Consider the following 18,346-nt stretch of genomic DNA (forward strand, 5'->3'; position numbering starts at 1 on the left):
TCTTTTAATTAGTCTCTTTTGATCACCAAATTAATTTGTGATAAATACTAGTTAAATAATATGATATCTCAATTAATATATTATTCTTATAATATACTAATAAATCATTCATGAAGCTCTTTCTCCATAATTCATCCTATCAAGTTGCTATGGTGAAGGAAACCCATGCTTAGCATACATGATCGAGCCAACAGCGGAAGCATATGGCACTCGACTCATTTCCGTTATCTCGGCATCATTACTCTGACTCTGAGTCTTACTCAGCTTGGTATTACTCTGGATTGGTAGTTCCCCTTTCTTGGAATTCTCCATACTAAAATGTTTCAGCACCTTGTCCATGTAAGTACTCTGACTAAGTCCTATTAGTCTTCTACCCCTACTTTTCAATATCCTTATCCCTATAATATAAGTAGCTTCTCCAAGATCCTTCATAGTGAAACACTTCCCAAGCCAGGACTTAACCTCCTGCAAGGTCGGGATGTCATTTCCTATGAGCAGTATGTCATTAACATCAAAACTAGAAAGCTAACTATACTCTCACTAGCCTTGACATATACACATGACTCATCATCGCTTCTCAAAAATCCAAACTCTTTGACTTTCTCATCGAAAAAAAATATTCCATCTACAAGACGCTTGCTTTAATCCATAAATGGATTTCTCAAAGTTGCATAATCTATTAGCGTACTTCGCGTCTACTAAACCCTATGGCTAACACATGTAAAAATATTCAGCAAACTTTCCATTAAGGAAAGCAGTTCTGACATCCATCTCCTATATTTCTTAATCATGAAATGAAGCTATGGCCAACATAACCCTTATAGACTTGATCTTGGCCAATATTCAAAAGGTCTCATCAAGGTCAACCCCCGGGGTTTGAGTAAAGCCCTTCACAACCATTCGTGCCTTGAACATATGCACATTCCCATCCATATTGGTCATCTTCTTGAAGATCCACTTGCACCCAACTGTCTTGCGACCCGGTACATTGTCAACCATGTTTCAAACTTGATTGTCATACATGGACTGAATCTCGCTGTCCATTGCCTCCTTCAACTTTATAGACTCCTTGTAGTTGTTAGGTTCATTCAAATTTATTAGTGTACTATCACTGATAAACGTATCAACTTCAGTTGTTATATGGAAACCATACAACACAAGTGGAACACTAACTCTACTGGAATGTCTTAGAGGTAAGGACTCATCAACTGGTTCAACAAGAATCTCTTCCTCAGGTTGAGTGCTAGTGTTAGAGGTTCATTCACCACTTGACTCTTAAAGTTGTTCAAGATCAATTTTCCTCCCACTGTCCTCTTGGCATATGATTTCTATCTCACGAAAAACCCCTCTCCTTGCTACGAAGACCACGTTGTTACTAGGTCTATAGAAAATATATCCAAAAGATTTCTATAGGTAGCCGATGAAAATACACCACTCACTGTGAGGTTCGAGCTTATCGTCAGTCTCTCGTGTTACAAAAGCCTCGCAACCCCAAACCTTGATATGTGCCAACGAGGGAACCTTCCCTTTCCACATCTCGTGAGGTGTTTTGGCAACCTTCTTATTTGGGACAAGATTAAGGATATGGGTGGCAATCTCTAAGGCATACGCCCAAAATGAGATAGATAATGAAGCTTGATTCATCATGGAACGAACCATGTCCAACAAGGTTCGATTGCGCCTCTCAGCTACACCATTGAGTTGTGGTGTCCTACGCGGCGTCAATTGTGAAACAATTCCATATTCGTTAAGATAGTCGTGGAACTCGATACTAAGATACTCACCACCCATATCGGATCTGAGCATCTTTATCTTCCTGCCCAATTGATTCTCCACTTCTTGCTTAAACTCTTTGAAATTTTCAAATGTTTCCGACTTTTTCTTGATTAAATATATATACCCATATGTGCTATAATCGTCAGTAAAAGTCACATAGAAGCGGTTAGCATCCCTTGTGGTGGATCTGAAGGGCCCACACTCATCTGTGTATATGAGATCCAACAATCCCTCACCTCTTTCACAAGTAGTAGTGAAAGGTGATTTAGTTATCTTTCCGAGTAAACAAGATTTGCACGTGTCATCTGTCTTTAGGTCAAATCACTCCAAGACTCCATCCTTTTGGAGTTGGGCTATGCGCGTCTTGTTAAGATGTCCAAGACGACAATGCCACAAGCATGCCTTTTCTAAACAATTAGACGAATCGATATGCAACACATTTTTTCCTAAGTCATCTACAACCATCACATTTTCATATATATCATTACAAGGAAATACTTCAAAATAAAAAGTACCATTATAGAAAGCATTAATAGAACCAACTTCATTATTAAATGAAAATCTAAAATCTTGTCTATACAAACCATGAAAAGAAATAATATTCCTCTTCATCTCTAACGAGTAGCAACAATCATTCAACTCTAATCCTAACCCACTACTAAGCACTAAAGAGCAAATCCCAATCTTGGTGGCAGGCAACGATTTCCTATTCCCCATTATCAGTTTCATCTTCCCATGCTCCACATCCCTACTTCTTTTTAGCCCTTGCAAATCAGAACAAATGTGAAAACCACATCCTGTATCATGGACCCAAGATCTAGCATGTGATCAGTTATTAGATTGAATAATATAAATACATGCGAAAGTGGGATTTATCTTCCCATCCTTGATGTCCTACAAGTATTTCGAGCAACTTCGTTTCCAATGCCCCTTGTCGTGACAGTAAAAGCACATTGCTTCTTTGGGATCGGATGAGGGAGTAGCAGAACCAGATTTACCTCTGGATCCTTTTGAAGAAGATCCATCATGGGACTTTCCCTTATGGTTCTTGGAGGGATCTTTCTTCTTTTTCCTTTTTCCATGTCCTATAGCAACGACCAAGGCAGCAGCAGCAGGGATGGACTTGACAACTTTGCCTTTAAGTCCACTTTTAGCAGCTCTTAACAAACCTTGACATGTTTTCTTAAAGTGACTTCCTCTTTGTTCATATGATAAGTCATATTCAACTTATCATAATAAGGAGGCAGGGAGTGGAGGATCATATCAATTGCCAGCTCTTCGTCAAAATCAACATTCAACTGCAACAAACAATCCACATACCTTTTCATCCTTTGCAAGTGGGTCGTGATGGACTCTCCATATTTCATCTTGGTTGTTATTAACCAGGCAACAATGTCGTACCTTTCTTGACGCACACTCTGATGGTACTTTTCCATAAAATCTTGGCACATCTCGTAAGGCCAGTAGTCCTCGTAGAACCATTGTAGCTCAGGAGTCATAGTGGCTACCATTATACACGACACCTTTGTCGCGTCCTTTTCGTGAGCCCTATACTCAGCTATTTGTTCAAGAGCTGATTTAGTTTCATCGATCTCATTAAGTTTCTTGTCGAGAACGTATTCCTTCTCTTTGTATCGTAAGTCCATTCGAATGTTGCGAATCCAATCAATGAAGTTGGATCCATCGAAGGTGATCCTCGCACAAATGTTCATGAGAAAGAAGGAGCTTGAGGAGTTGGAGTTCAAGCTAGAAGCGTTGTTTGAGCTAGACATCTGAAAAAGAGAAAACAACAAAGTTTAGGTTAGATAAAGAATCCTCAATACAACACCCAAATGAAATATTAATGCTAGGACCCAACACAATAATTCACAATTCGGAAGAGGAATGCCGTAATCCAATTGCAAATTATTTGAAGGTAGGCAAATGACGATTACCAATTGCACCATGAAAAACGAAATGAAGAATTAGGTTTTAAATGAAATGAAATTCCTAGATTCTTTTGAGATTCTTTGAACTTTTCAATGGCATGTATAATCTCGATTATGCCCTTCAAGTTTGTAATTAGGATACTAAGGATCACAAACAAGGTGTGAATAACCATGCAAATTAGCTTGGAACTCTCGAGTCATTTATCACCTAATAAATGTGTCGGTTAACCACACACGCTCCATTGATCTATGATAATTCTCGAGCTATCCTTTGCCACCCTTGTTAGTCCAACTTAGTGTGTCGGTTAACCACACACGCTCTACTAACAATTTGGCAAGGTACAAAGCGCAATTTTATGGAATAGCATCATTTTCACGTTTTACTAAAGTAACTAAGATTTGGAATTTATAAAAACGTTTAGTTACTTTATAATATTCATTATACTTATTAATGAGGAATTAATATCCTATCATACCCATTCGGCTAACGACTCTACACCAATCAAGGAAGCGATAGGTGAGAGTGGACACCCATTCAACTACCATTTTATAGGCATTTTCCCTATACCCCCTTATAGATTGACTTCATGAATGAGGCCTACTAACGGTAAGACTGACTCATCTTATACATATATATATATATATATATATATATATATATATATATATATATATATTAATCTTTTAGTATTATAATAGTATAAAAGTTGTATTTTAAACTTTTAAAACACTAGGGTTTTAGAATTTAATATTTCAAAATTAAAAACTTTTTAATCAAATTTTAAATTCCAAAACTTGAGGGAAAATTTTGAAACCTTTCAAAACATATGGATCAAATTTTAAATAATTAAACTAATCATATAATTTTGAGTCTTATCTTAAAATTTAACCATTATCATTTAATTAGATGAGGATATTCATTATCATATCATAAAATTTGATTTTAAACAGTTAAAATAGTTTATGGTAATTATCCTTATCTAATTTAGGCTTGAAATCCAAAACATTTGCCAATAGATGACTCAACTCGTCAAGTCCATCTTAGGACTCGTCAAGTTTTGCAGTCAAAGAGCCAAAATCGATTTCTTTTCCAGCTTTGGCAAAACACAATAGTATCAAATATAACAAAAATGACCTTAAGCTCTGATATCACTAAAGGGGATTGAGCATTACAACATTCCTATGGTGCACATACAACCCTATTACTTTGGATATATGTTTTCCTCAATTTATACATGCAAATTAATTTTCCAAAGCAAGAACCCTAATCTAGCATATAATTTTCAGATCTAACAATTAAACTAGGGTTAAAAGAATACCCTTCTTATTAGCTAGTAGTAACGAGCAATCTTTTTTTTGATCTTGACCTTCAAGAGCTTAGTTCCTCAATTGTTGCACCTCTAATGGAGTCACAAACACCACTTAGCAATGGATGAACAAGAGAGAGGTGGAGCCTTATGGCACCTTTTATAGTTAAGGCTGCTAGGGTTTTCAATTGGAAACCCTAATTTCTTGCTTAGGCCCTAAGCAATCCACAGACCCCCATATTATAGGCCTTGGACGAGAAATCTATGGCTTCCCATAGATTTTCATCCACCCCTTATCAATAGGGTCCATTAGCCCAAACTACAACTATCACTAATTTACATAATCAATCCCGATTCTTTTATTTAGTCTCTTTTGATCACTAAGTTAATTCTAAATTAATTTCTGATCAATACTAGTTAAATAATATGATTTCTCAGTTAATATATTATTCTTATAAGATATTAATAAATCATTCGTTAACCTCTTTCTCCATAATTCATCCTATCAAATTGTTATGGTGAAGGCAACCCAAAAGGACCATGCTACTATTGGGTCAAGTACATACCAATTATAGTTATGGGCATAGACATCTAATCCAACATATATATATATATATATATATATATATATATATATATATATATATATATATATATATATATATATATATGTTGGATTCGATGTCTATGCCCATACCTATAATTGGTATGTACTTGACCCTATATATATATATATATATATATATATATATATATATATATATATATATATATATATATATATAAGGGAGGGTTCAAGTGAAAAAAAAAATTACACGAGGGAATTAATCTGGACCACTCATCTCCAATCTGCCACTTAAACACTCCAGTGTACCATGCCTACGGAACAGATCATATTCATATATAAATATGTATATTCATATATAAATAAGGATAACGAAAGTGATTATTCATGTACGAATATGGCGACGATGAGTGGTGACGGAGGTGGCGGCTTTTGGTGGTGATTGGTTGAGAAGGTGGTAGTGGTCGTGGTTGTGGTTGGTGCCAGAGGGAAGTGGTTTATTCATATATGAATATTAATCATCCTCTATTGGCCCGTTATGCCGGAGCGTTTTACGACAAAAATAAATGATTGACTGAAAATTACTCCCTCATTCTAAATTTTTTTTATTGTGTCAATTAATCTCATATATATATATATATATATATATATATATATATATATATATATATATATATATATATATAAAGGTTCAGATGAAAACCAAAAAAGATTAAGAACCTCTAAGAACCATTTTCACAATCATATTATCATATCTGATGTTTACATATAAAAATTTCAAACATTATAATTTCTCATTTCTCTTATATTAAGAACTAGCTCATACTCTCTCTTCCAAAAAAAAACACACACACACCTTTGAAACCTTCTCTTCTCCGGCGATGATACGTCCTTTCTTCGACGACTTCACCTCCTTCGTCATCGACGGCGCAACCACCAATGTTGTCACACCATCCGTCTTCCATGGCGGATTTTTTCCACTATCGTTTCTTCTTTTTTTCCTGTAAAAAACCTCCATTTGACACCACCATCCAAATCACCTGCTTTGTTTCAGATCTACTCCGACAAGCATATAAAAACATATTAGAATCACTCATATATAAATTGCAACCACTCTCCATCATCAAATTTAAAGACTAAACCATCTCCGATGCTCACCTCGTCGAGATCTATCGTAAACCACAACTACCACCACCACCGATGACCGCCACGACCATCTCTCATACCGGATTCGTTTAGATATGATATAGATTTAAGTGAAATGCGACATCCTCATTTTCACGGCCAGAAAAGACCGATTTTTTTTATGCTTTGTTTAAAAATCAGAGTAATATTTTAAATAAAAATGTTGCGGAATTTCTCCCAAAACAAAATATGATAAAGATTTATCAAAAGCATTTCCGTAGAAATGTATTTCATTAAAAAGACTCGAGATGTCATGTTCGATACAGATCATAAGCATAAACAATACAGCATAGGCTTTACTACATTATTCCATATTTACAGGCCTAAAATCCATTAATCTCTCATCCCAAGACATCACATCTGTGCTCATGCGCCACTACCTGTAATACAAGAAACTGAGTGGGTCAGGCTTGGGAGCCTGGTGAGCACATAGGGTTTTCAACCCACAATAAATAATTTTATTAACTTTATCAAACCAAACAAACCCAATTACCCGTTCCCGTTATCCTCACTTTACGTCCCTAAAACATCTAACACAAGGGACCTAGTCTAAGGACTATCATCGGGATAGACACTACTGCTAAGGGGATTTCTCGACAATAAATGTCCTTAAGGCAACCATGTGGGGGATAGAGTACACCTGGTGTGCACACAGTTCAAATAAACACATAGTTCAAATAAACACCTACAGGTTGCGAGCCTGCTAGTGTTCCACTGGACTCTCTAGAATAGTCCATGGTCGTCATCTATACTCCACTAGATGACTACATCGTTAGTAACATCTACAACGAGGCCTCTCATTATTTTCTTTTATCACACAACAACTATTACATCTACCTATGTTTTACCCAACACAATTTTTAGATATAAAATACATATACAGTTTAAATCATTTAAAACATGAATAAAATCGCTCATCCAGCATAGATAGCAAGTATACAGATAATATGCACACACAGCACGTAATTTATATAAAATACTTCATATCTATGTGTAAGCTGAAAGTAACTATGCACTCACCTGAAAAGGTGGTGACTCTGCACTCGGACAACGCTTCGATACTCTTAAAACAATTTTCCTTCGATAAAACCTAGTATCAATACCAGTAGGGTTTAGTCTAACGAAAACCGCGACTATTTAATAGTCTGACTATTATTACTATTATATAAGCGTTAAATAACACTCAATATAAGTCATAATAATAGCGCAAATAATTATTTTAAGGACCTAATAACATCACTATAATTATTTGAAAGCTATATTAAAAATTGCATAAGCGTAGCTCACTTACAGCGGATTTTAAAGAAAACTGGGCTTTGCTCGGAGCAGCGTTTTGAAACCGAAAGACCCTTTTTTTCTCGGGACTCCGGGAGCCTCGGGGATTCCTTAGCGTGCTAGGGGATCACCTAGGCTTAGGGGAGGGTTAAAACCCTTAGAGAGAGAAAGTAATTTAGAGAGAGAAGTGATAATGTGTGAAAAACTCGGAATGGCTCGCATGCTATTTATCGCCTCAGCAGCCTCGGACTACGTTGCACGTCCAGCAGCTACGCTGGGGGTAGTCTCGGATAAGATCGCCACCTCGGACCAGTTGTCTCGCACATCGGTTGGATAAGACCCGAAGGTACGTTGGGCGTACCGGATCTCGTACGCGGGGCGTAGCGAAGGGAGGCGTGTCCGAATCTGAAGCGTTCACTGATCAGCGATGGACGGCCCACAGCGCGCCACGTCACCAAGTTCATATCAACCTTCGCAAATTCAACCATAAACTTTTAAAATTCGTAATTTCACGTACAAGCTCTATTTTTTACATTCTTTATATCCATGCGAAGGTGTGAACATAATCTACAACTTTCGTTTAGACTCCGTCAGCTAATTTTGACATTATTTTAAAAGTTATATTTTTAACAGCCCGGTACAAGATTAGTCCGTTAAAAATTCGTAACTTCTTCCTCCGACGTCCGTTTTTGTCTGTCTTTCTATCATTATGCTACTATTATCGAGATCTTTGACTCTCGTTTAAGTTGTGTCGGCTAAAAACCGTTCGATCTAATATTCGAATTTCGGGTTGTACACTGCAAAGTCGAAACTTCGAAAAATCATAACTTCTTCATACGAAGTCAGATTTGGGCGTTCTTTTTATGGACGCTCCCAGTTTAACATATTCTACGACTTTCGTTTAGATCTAAAGCTAAATCTCACTCTATCGTAAATTCACTATTTACGCTTCCTGGTATTATGTCGGTTCCGTCGCGAAACTTCAACGGGTCATAACTTCTTCGTTATAACTCGGATTTCGGCGTTCTTTATACCCCCGGAATCCTTGTTTTGACCACTACAGCTTTATATAAAGATATCGGGCTTATCTCACACTTTAATTTTGACGCTTATTTATTCTTTATTTATTAAATATTTATAAATACATAATAAGCATAAAAATTCACATAATACTCAAATATTTCATCTTTATTACTTCAAAATGAGTTACAATAGTTGACCTAGACTATTACATCGTCTAAAATGCTTAGCCCCAAAACCCGTGTGTTACAATTCTCTCCCCCTTAGGATGATTCCATCCTGGAATCGTGCATCAGCAAACAGATGTGGATAGCGACTCATCTTGTCATCCTCTGTTTCCCAAGTGAGATTCGGCCCATTCGAATGTTTCCATCGGACTAGCACTAAGTCAACCATCTTGCATCGTAACTTCTTAGTCTTACGGTCAACAATTTCGTCAGGCTCTTCGATCAGCCTATTATTCTCGTCCATCCTTAACTATGAGATTGGAATTATGTCGGGAACTTCTCCCATGAACTTCCTTAAATAACACACATGGAAGGTGTTATGAATACCATCGAGTTCTTCGGGCAATTCCAACTTGTAAGCTTGGTTCCCAATCTTCTGAAAAACTTTGAACGGTCCAATAAATCTTGGACTCAACTTCCCTCGCTTCCCGAATCGTATAAGTCCTTTCCATGGTGAGACTTTAAGCAAAACGGAATCCCCAACTTTAAAAGTCATTGGTCATCTTTTCTTGTCAGCATAGCTCTTCTGTCGATCCTAAGCTACTGACATCCTTTTCCTAATCACCTTTAGTTTCTCAGTAGTCTCATGGACTATCTTGGGGCCCATAAACTGCTTCTCTTCGGCTTCAAGCCAACAAGACGGCGTACGACACTTCTGTCTGTACAAAGCTTGATAAGGTGCCATATTGATGCTCGAGTGGAAACTGTTGTTGTGAGAAAATTCTACCAGAGGTAAGTGCTCGTCCCAATTCCCTTGGAACTCAAGGGTACATGCTCTCAGCATATCTTCCAGTGTTTGAATCATTCTTTCGCTGTGACCATCAGTTTGCGGATGGTACGCCGTACTCAAACATGATTTCGTACCCAATTCTTCTTGCAAACTCCTCCAAAACCTCGACGTGAAACGACTATCACGATCTGATACAATTGTAAGAGGAACACCATGAAGTCTTACAATTTCCTTCACGTAAGCATTTGCGAGCTTATCCATAGACCACCTCTCGTTGGCTGCTATGAAGTTTGCACTCTTAGTGAAACGATCCATGACTACCCAAATCATCTCGGGACCGTTCTTCGTCCTGGGCAGTTTAGTCACAAAATCCATTGTGATGTCTTCCCATTTACCCATGGGTACAGGTAAAGGTTCTAAACTCCCATACGGTTTCTGATGTTGTGCCTTAACTCTTGCACATGTTACACACTTAGCCACATATTTCGCAACATCGAGCTTCATCGTCGGCCACCAGTAATAGGATTTTAGGTCCCTATACATTTTAGTGCTACCGGGATGAATCGAGTACATGGTCTTGTGTGCTTCTTCCATCAGAAGATCTCTTATTCCTCCTGTCTTAGGTACCAAAATCCGATCTTGGAATACCCTCAGTCCTTGACTGTTTTTACCGAACACTAAAGTTTTGCCCAAACGTTCTTCTTTTCGGTCATTCTTTTCTAAGGCTTCTTCTTGAGCTTTCCTGATGCTTTCCACAATCGTCGAGACGACTTCAATTCTCAATGCTCTTGACCTTTTCCTTTCAAGGTTGACTTTATGACTGAGAGCATCAGCAACAACATTTGCTTTACCGGGGTGGTAAAGTATCTCACAGTTGTAGTCCTTGAGTAACTCTAGCCAACGTCGTTGCCTCATGTTCAATTCTTTCTGATTAAAGAGATACTGAGACTCTTATGATCAGTGAAAAGCTTGCACTTCGTGCCGTAGAGGTAATGCCTCAATATCTTTAGAGCGAAACTACCGCTGCCAACTCCAAATCGTGAGTGGGGTAGTTCTTTTCGTGCTCTTTCAATTGTCGAGATGCATATGCTATCACCTTTTCTCTCTGGGTCAGAACACAACGCAACCCGACTCCAGATGCATCACTTTAAACCGCGAAGTCTTCAACTCCATCGAGTAGAGAAAGTATTGGTGCTTCACATAACTTCTTCTTTAGCTTCTCGAATGCCTCATTGTGTTTCTCACTCCATGTATATGTAGCTCCTTTGTGAGTTAAAGCTGTCAATGGAGCAGCTATCGAAGAAAAGCCTTGGATAAATCGTCGGTAATATCCGACTAATCCTAGAAAGCTTCGGATCTCCGTGGGACTCTTTGGACGTTCCCACTTCATTACAGCTTTGATTTTTTCTGGTTCAACCATTATTCCCTCCTGGTTAACCAAATGACCCAAGAATTGGACTTCTCAGATCCAAAAATCACACTTAGAGAACTTTGCATAAAGCTTCTCCTTCTTCAACACTTCTAATACTTCCCGTAGATGCTTGCCATGCTCCTCTTGGCTTTTCGAGTAGATCAGAATGTCTTCGATGAACACTATCACGGATTTATTGAGGAATGGTTTACAAACCCTATTCATCAAATCCATGAATGTTGTTGGAGCATTGGTTAGTCCAAACGACATAACTAAGAACTCGTAGTGTCCATGTCTCGTTCTAAATGCAGTCTTCTCAATATCCTGCTCTCTTACTTTCAGCAGATGATATCCTGACCTAAGATCGATCTTTGAGAAATAGCTCGAACCTTGCAGCTGATCAAATAGGTCGTCAATCCTCAGCAATAGATACTTGTTCTTCACCATTGCCTTGTTCAGCTCTCGGTAGTCTATACACATTCTCATGCTTCCGTCCTTCTTCTTTACGAATAACAACGGAGCTCCTCGGGGTGATGAACTAGGTCGAATGAAACCATTGTCCAACAACTCCTGAAGTTGCGTCATAAGCTCCTTCATCTAAGTCGGTGCTAATCGGTAAGGTGCTTTTGTTATCGGTGTCGTTCCTGGTAACAATTCCATACGAAACTCCACTTGCCTATCAAGTGGTAATTCGGGAAGATCTTCGGGAAAGACTTCCGGATAATCACATACGACCGGTATATTCTCCACCTCCTTCTTTTCCTTCTTAGCATCAATCACAAATGCCAAATATGATGCACATCCTTTGGATAAATATTTTCTAGCTTTCATCAGGGAGATGGTTCCGGAATTCACTCTACGTTTGTCCCCGTACACCATAAATGACTCCTTTCCAGGGGGATTTACCCTAACTATCTTCTTTCGGCATAATATCTCGGCATCGTTGGCGCTAAGCAAATCCATACCCAAAACGATGTCGAAACCGTTTAACTCTATGGGTAATAGATCTTCGTGGAATTCAATTCCGTTTAGGTCGATGACTATGTTCTTAATACGATTACTAACAGGTACGAACTTGCCACTGGCAACTTCTACAATCAGGGCATTATCATGTTTTTCTACAGGTAATGCTAGTTTCCCACCAAATTTACACGACACAAAGGAGTAGTTGGCTCCGGAATCAAATAGTATATTGGCAGGCAAACCATTTACAAGAAAGGTACCTGAAGCGACGTGTGCTGCCTCCTTTGCAGCCTCGAGCGTCATCTGGAAGGCTCTCACCTTCGGCTTCGGTGGAATGTTGGGCCTTCCCACATCTTTCTTCTTTGGGCAATCCTTAGCAATATGCCCTTCTTCATGGCACTCGTAGCAAACCCTCTTGTTGATGGTGCATTCATTGGCATAGTGCCCCGTTTTCCCACACTTGTAGTAGGTTACTTTCTTGCTACATTTTCCCGAGTGCTTCTTCTTGCACTTCTCGCACCATTTCAATTCATTTCCTCCTCCCCAAGCTTCTTTGAACCGAACTTGCTCTTCTTTTTGTTGGGTTTAGCAGAACCTTCAAATTTCCTCTTCTCGCCAACCTCAACCTTGTTGGCAGCCCTTCTCTTAATCATATCCTCCACAGAATTGGCAGCCCAGATAGCTGCCTCCAGAGTATGTTCCTGACGCACTGGCACCGCGTACTCCCATGGAAGTCTCTTTACGTACTTATCGATTTTCGTCAGCTCATCCGGAACAAGACGCAAGGCAAACTCCATCTTTTCTGTGAAGTTGTTCGTGTATTCATCGATTGACATGCTTCCCTTCTTCAGGGTTAGGAATTGGTTCTCTAGCTCGAGCAAGTTTTGAGCTGAGCAGTACTTTCTTTTGAATTGCACCAGAAATTCTGCCCATGTCAGTTGTAGCGGCTCATTGGGACTCAGAGTCTTCCCCAAGGTATTCCACCAACGTACAGCGCCTCCTCGAAACTGACGCACCGCAAAGGTGGTTTGCAGTTTGCCTTTGCAACCGCACGTCATAAAGGCTAACTCCATTTCTGAGATCCAATCCATGACCCTATCGGATCCTCATTTCCAGTGAAATTCGATGGCTTGCAAGTAAGAAAATCCTTGTACTTGCATCCATTCCTCTCGGCTCTGTCATCGTGGTTGTTTTGTCAAACTATTAGTGGGTTGACTTGAACAACGGTTCCACTGTAGTTTCCCTCCTCAATCTTCCCTTCGTTCAACTTGGGCTATTCGATCTGTATGGTTGCTTCCTCTCTATTTTGTTGGATAAAACGTCTGGTTTCCTCTATTTGACGATCTAACCTTGTCTGGATCATCGCTTACACTCCCGCCATCGTTATTGGCTCAGCAGTGGCTACCACAACCAATATTTACTCAATTATTGGGGGTTGGTTTCTGTTCCCATTTGCATTCATATTTCCGCTACGGGTCCTTACCATCTTGATCTATACACCGAATAAGGTGAATTTAGATCTTTATTTAACACTGATGTTTAAATCATCCTTATCTCTCCGAAACATTTACATGCTAGTTCTAATATCGTAGTCGTACGTTTAGAATCCTAAACACATAAGGTTTCCAGATCCGGTCGGCAACAGACCATAGATCCGAACAAATAACAGCATATCAGGCACAAAGCATTTAGCACATAAAAGCATTTTAGGCATAATTCCTAAAATAAGCTAGTGCTCACACCTCACAATCATCGCTTATCATTCTAAGTTTAAGTCTCGAAATCCCACAAACTCCTAGTTTGCTTAAACTAATGCTCTAATACCAACTGTGATATCCCATTTTCACGACCAGAAAAGACCGATTTTGTTTATGCTTTGTTAAAAAATCAGAGTAATATTTTAAATAAAAGTGTTGCGGAATTTCTCCCAAAACAAAATATGATAAAGATTTATCAAAAGCATTTCCGTAGAAATGTATTTCATTAAAAAGACTCGGGATGTCATGTACGATACAGATCATAAGCATAAACAATACAGCATAGGCCTTACTACATTGTTCCGTATTTACAGGCCTAAAATCCATTAATTTCTCATCCCAAGACATCACATCTATGCTCATGCACCACTACCTGTAATACAAGAAACTAAGTGGGTCAGGCTTGGGAGTCTGGTGAGCACATAGGGTTTTCAACCCACAATAAATAAGTTTATTAAATTTATCAAACCAAAAAAACCCGATTACCCGTTCCCGTTATCCTCACTTTACGTCCCTAATACATCTAACACAAGGGACCTAGTCCAAGGACTATCATCGGGATGGACACTGCTGCTAAGGGGATTCCTCAGCAATAAATGTCCTTAAGGCAACCATGTGGGGGATGGAGTACGCCTGGTGAGCACACAGTTCAAATAAACACCTACAGGTTGCGAGCCTGCTAGTGTTCCACTAGGCTGTCTAGAATAGTCCGTGGTCGTCATCTATACTCCGCTAGATGACTGGATCGTCAATAACATCTATAACGAGGCCTCTCATTATTTTATTTTATTAGACAACAACTATTACATCTACCCATGTTTTACCCAACACATTTTGTAGATATAAAATACATATACAGTTTAAATCATTTAAAACATGTATAAAATCGTTCATCCAGCATAGATAGCAAGTATACAGATAATATGCACACACAACACGTAATTTATATAAAATACTTCATATCTATGTGTAAGCTAAAAGTAACTATGCACTCACCTGAAAAGGTGGTGATTCTGCACTCGGACAGCGCCTCGATACTCTTAAAACAATTTTCCTTCGATAAAACCTAGTATCAATACCACTAGGGTTTAGGGATGGCAAAAAAACCCGAACCCGACGGGAAAACCCGAACCCCGAAGATTTTGGGTCGGGTCGGGTCACTCTTATCGGGTATCGGGTCGGGTTTCGGGTCATTATCGGGTTTTTAGTTCGGGTTCGGGGCAGGGATTGGGGTATGAATGCCCCAACCCGACCCGACCCGATATATATATATATATATATATATATATATATATATATATATATATATATATATATATATATATATATATATATATATATATATAGTGATATTTCATCCTTCTAACCCATTTCAGCCACCGGAAGACTCTAACCCTAAATCCCATCATGTATTCCCAATTTCCCACTATCGCTTTTCTTCCCACTATTGTGATGAATTTCGTTACAATATTAGACTTTAGTAATTTATGTTTAGTTCACTTATGTTAAGAACTTATTTGTATTTTAAGTCATTTTAAGGTTTTAATTTCTTAATTGTTTCCTTGTAGTTTTCCAAAAAAAATTCTGCCACCATTTTCGGGTCGGGTTTTCGGGTCTATATCGGGTTTCGGGTCGGGTTCGGGGATATTTTTAGCCCCGACGGGGCGCCCCGATAAGAAACCCGTCGGCTTTTGGGTCGGGTTCGGGGACAAATATAAATATCGGGTTCGGGTATGCGATATGCCGCCCCGCCCCGAACCCGCCCCGTTGCCATTCCTACTAGGGTTTAGTCTAACGATAACCGCGACTATTTAATAGTCTGACTATTATTACTATTATATAAGCGTTAAATAACACTCAATATAACTCATAATAATAGCCCAAATAAATATTTTAAGGACCTAATAACATTACTATAATTATTTGAAAGCTATACTAAAAATTACATAAGCGTAGCTCACTTACAGCGGATTTTAAAGAAAACCGGACTTTGCTCGGAGCAACGTTTTGAAACCGAAAGACCTTTTTTTCTCGGGACTCCGGGAGCCTCGGGGCTTCCTTAGCGTGCTAGGGGATCACCTAGGCTTAGGGGAGGGTTAAAACCCTTAGAGAGAGAAAGTAATTTAGAGAGAGAAGTGATAATGTGTGAAAAACTCGGAATGGCTCGCATGCTATTTATCGCCTCAGCAGCCTCGGACTACGTTGTGCGTCCAGCAGCTACGCTGGGAGTAATCTCGGATAAGATCGCCACCTCGGACCAGTTGTCTCGCACATCGGTTGGATAAGACCCGAAGGTACGCTGGGCATACCGGATCTCGTACGTGGGGCGTAGCGAAGGGAGGCGTGTCCGAATCCAAAGCGTTCACGATCAGCGATGCACGGCCCACAACGCGCCACGTCACCAAGTTCATATCAGCCTTCACAAATTCGACCATAAACTTTAAAAATTCATAACTTTCGCGTACAAGCTCCGTTTTTGACGTTATTTATATCCACGTGAAGGTGGGAACGTACTCTACAACTTTTGTTTAGACTCCGTCGGCTAATTTTGACTTTATTTTAAAAGTTCTATTTTTAACAGGCCGGGACAGGATTGGTCCGTTAAAAATTCATAACTTCTTCATCCGACGTCCCTTTTCATCTATCTTTCTATCGTTATGCTAATATTATCGACATCTTCGATTCTCGTTTAGGTTGTGTCGGCTAAAAACCGCTCGATCTAATATTCGAATTTCGGGGTGTATATTGTTAAGCCGAAACTTTGAAAAATCATAACTTCTTCATACGAAGTCAGATTTGGGCATTCTTTTTATGGACGCTCCCGATTTAACGTATTCTACGACATTCATTTAGATCGCTAAGGCTAAATCTCGCTGTATCGTAAATTCACTATTTACGCTTCCTTGTATTGTACCGGTTCCGTCGCGAAACTTCGACGGGTCATAACTTCTTCGTTATAAGTCGGATTTCGGCATTCTTTATATCCCCGGAATCTTTGTTTCGACAACTACAGCTTTATATAAAGATATCGGGCTTATCTCACACTTTAATTTTGATGCTTATTTTTATTCTTTATTTATTAAATATTTATAAATATATAATAAGCATAAAATTCACATAATACTCAAATATTTCATCTTTATTACTTCAAAATGAGTTACAATAGTTGACCTAGACTATTACATCGTCTAAAATGCTTAGCCCTGAAACCCGGGTGTTAAATGAAACCCCACCAGATCTGCTCATATATGGTTTAGATCTGTTCAGATCTGGTCCAGATCTAGTCTACCACCAACCTCCGAGGACTTTCCACCACCGCCACCATCAATCTTCGGCACATCATATCTATTACAAGATCAAGAACGTTAAACCACCACTTAAGCTTCAGTTTTCTCACTAAATGACCGAAAAATGTTAGATCTTGATATGAATCGTCAGAATGTCTTAGATCCGAAGAAAAACAGATAGAAAACGACCAGCACACGCTGAATTTGCTCGTATCTGAAACCTTAGTGTAGCTACTAGAATCAACAGACAAATCTATTAGCTCAGACGAGTTATGAGTCCATATTTACAAGCTTCAGTCACCAACGAGGATCCACCAGAACCTCCTCCATTTATTTCATTCTCTCTAATCACTATTGAAACACATCACATATGCCGATTTTTATTATTTTTCCTTCTATTAAACTGTGAATTTAATGTTTTAATCTCTCATTTCTGTTTCTTTTTGTTAATTTTAGTTTTAACGTTGTTCAGTTGTGAATATATGTTAATTTGCTTAGTTGTTGCAATATATTTAGAAATTTGTTATTCATATTTTTATTTTATTGTATTTATGTTGTAGATTGAGTTTAAAATATGTATTATTATGTTAGTGTTTTCTCAAAAAAAAAATAAATAAATAAAATAATAATAATAGTAATAATAATATTAATAATAATAATAATAATAATTTAAGTTATAAATTATAAATTCATGATTTTTTAAAAGTTTTAAACTGTGAATTTTGTGTATTAAATTGTGAATCAACCATATTAAGAGTTTTAATTTGAAAATATGGTTGTGAATGCATACTTTTTATGTACTAAACTGTAAATTTATTATATTAAGCTGTAAATTTTGTGTATTAAGCTATGATTTTTATGTTTTAAACTGTAAATTAACTATATTTAAGTTGTGGATTTTCTGTTTAAACTATG

Source organism: Lactuca sativa, chromosome 1 (assembly GCF_002870075.4).
Source record: "Lactuca sativa cultivar Salinas chromosome 1, Lsat_Salinas_v11, whole genome shotgun sequence".
NCBI lineage: Eukaryota > Viridiplantae > Streptophyta > Magnoliopsida > Asterales > Asteraceae > Lactuca > Lactuca sativa.